Here is a 3,348-nt window from a genome sequence, read left to right as displayed (position 1 = left end):
CCATCAAGTCTTAGACAGTGTTCTAGGTTATTACAAGCAGAGTTTTTAGGCCCTATGATTAACACCTCTGTTTTTTCTGAATTTAGCAGTAAGAAATTACTCGTCATCCAATTTTTTATATCGACTATGCATTCCATTAGTTTTTCAAATTGGTGTGTTTCACTGAGCCGCGAAGAATTATAGAGCTGAGTATCATCAGCATAACAGTGAAAGCTAACACCATGTTTCCTGATGATATCTCCCAAGGGTAACATATAAAGCGTGAAGAGTAGCGGCCCTAGAACTGAGCCTTGAGGTACTCCATACTGCACTTGTGATCGATATGATACATCTTCATTCACTGCTACGAACTGATGGCGGTCATATAAGTACGATTTAAACCATGCTAATGCACTTCCACTGATGCCAACAAAGTTTTCAAGTCTATGCAAAAGAATGTTGTGGTCAATTGTGTCAAACGCAGCACTAAGATCCAATAAAACTAATAGAGAGATACACCCACGATCAGATGATAAGAGCAGATCATTTGTAACTCTAAGGAGAGCAGTCTCAGTACTATGATACGGTCTAAATCCTGACTGGAAATCCTCACATATACCATTTTTCTCTAAGAAGGAATATAATTGTGAGGATACCACCTTTTCTAGTATCTTGGACAGGAAAGGGAGATTCGAGATTGGTCTATAATTAACTAGTTCTCTGGGGTCAAGTTGTGGCTTTTTTATGAGAGGCTTAATAACAGCCAGTTTGAAGGTTTTGGGGACATGTCCTAATAACAATGAGGAATTAATAATAGTCAGAAGAGGACCTATGACTTCTGGAAGCACCTCTTTTAAGAGCTTAGATGGTATAGGGTCTAACATAGCCTACATGTTGTTGGTTTAGATGATTTAACAAGTTTATACAATTCTTCCTCTCCTATAGTAGAGAATGAGTGGAACTGTTCCTCAGGGGGTCTATAGTGCACTGTCTGATGCGAAACTGTAGCTGACGGCTGAATGGTTGCAATTTTATCTCTAATAGTATCGATTTTAGAAGTAAAGTAGTTCATAAAGTCATTACTGCTGTGGTGTTGGGAAATGTCAACACTTGTTGAGGCTTTATTTTTCGTTAATTTAGCCACTGTATTGAATAAATACCTGGGGTTATGTTTGTTTTCTTCTAAAAGAGAAGAAAAGTAATCAGATCTAGCAGTTTTTAATGCTTTTCGGTAGGATATGCTACTTTCCCGCCAAGCAATACGAAATACCTCTAGTTTTGTTTTGCTCCAGCTGCGCTCCATTTTTCGGGCTGCTCTCTTTAGGGTGCGAGTATGCTCATTATACCATGGTGTCAAACTGTTTTCCTTAACCTTTCTTAAGCGTAAAGGAGCAACTGTATTTAAAGTGCTAGAAAAGAGAGAGTCCATAGTTAGAATGTCACTTTCACTTTTCACTTTCACACAGTCAGATCATCTACAGACACACACACACACACACACAGTCAGATCATCTACATACAGTCAGATCATCTACAGACACAGAGCAGCTACACACACACACACACACACACACACAGACAGATCACCTACAGACACACACGTATCAACTACAGACACAGATCAGCTACAGACACACACACACACACAGTCAGATCATCTACACGCACACAACAACATTGTGACCAGTTGACTGTAAATGATCTCTTCTATGTTCTTAATACCTCAGTATCTGCAGACACACACACACACACACACACACACACACACACGATCTCTTCTATGTTCTTAATACCTCAGTATCTGCAGACAAACATACACACACACACACAATCTCTTCTATGTTCTTAATACCTCAGTCTCTGCAGACACACATACACACACACACACACACACACACACACACACGATCTCTTCTATGTTCTTAATACCTCAGTATCTGCAGACACACACACACACACACACACACACACACACACACACGATCTCTTCTATGTTCTTAATACCTCAGTATCTGCAGACAAACATACACACACACACACACACACAATCTCTTCTATGTTCTTAATACCTCAGTATCTACAGACACACACACACACACACACTTCTATGTTCTTAATACCTCAGTATCTGCAGCTGACAGTTTGGACTCTTCAGTCCATCAGAAATAATCTTTACACCAGAGTCCTGCAGGTCATTGTTCCTCAGATCCAGCTCTCTCAGGACACAGTTTGAGGATTGTAGAGCTGAAGACAATCTCTCACAACACTGAGCAGTGAGATTACAGAGAGCAAGACTGAAAGAGACAAGAACACACACACACAGTCAGATCATCTACAGACACACATATATCATCTAGAAACACACACACACACACAAACACCAACAGTCAGATCATCTACAGTCACACACATATCATAGACACACACACACACACACACACACACACACACACAGTCAGATCATCTACAGACACACACATATCATCTACAGACACACACGTACACACACACACACACACACACACACACACACACAAACACCAACAGTCAGATCATCTACAGTCACACACATATCATCTACACACACACACACACACACACACAGTCAGATCATCTACAGACACACACATATCATCTACAGACACACACACACACACACACACACACACATTGTGACCAGTTGACTGTAAATGATCTCTTCTATGTTCTTAGTACCTCAGTATCTGCAGACACACACACACACACACACTTCTATGTTCTTAGTACCTCAGTATCTGCAGACACACACACACACACACACTTCTATGTTCTTAATACCTCAGTATCTGCAGACACACACACACACACACACACACACACACACACACACACACTTCTATGTTCTTAATACCTCAGTATCTGCAGCTGACAGTTTGGACTCTTCAGTCCATCAGAAATAATCTTTACACCAGAGTCCTGCAGGTCATTGTTCGTCAGATCCAGCTCTCTCAGGACACAGTTTGAGGATTGTAGAGCTGAAGACAATCTCTCACAACACTGACCAGTGAGATTACAGAGAGCAAGACTGAAAGAGACAAGAACACACACCAACAGTCAGATCATCTACACACACACACACACACACACACACACACACAGTCAGATCATCTACAGAGACACACATATCATCTAGACACACACAAACACACACACAAACACCAACAGTCAGATCATCTTCAGACACACACATATCATCTACAGACACACACACACACACACACACATTGTGACCAGTTGACTGTAATGCCGCGTTTCCACCGCAGGAACTTTACCCAGGAACTAGGGACTTTGGCCTGGTACTTGGTGTGTTTCCACCGCAGGAACCAGGAA

This window comes from Carassius auratus, unplaced genomic scaffold (assembly GCF_003368295.1).
Source record: "Carassius auratus strain Wakin unplaced genomic scaffold, ASM336829v1 scaf_tig00020840, whole genome shotgun sequence".
Taxonomy (NCBI): domain Eukaryota; kingdom Metazoa; phylum Chordata; class Actinopteri; order Cypriniformes; family Cyprinidae; genus Carassius; species Carassius auratus.
The sequence above is the reverse complement of the archived record's forward strand: the minus strand, read 5'-3'. Positions refer to the sequence as shown.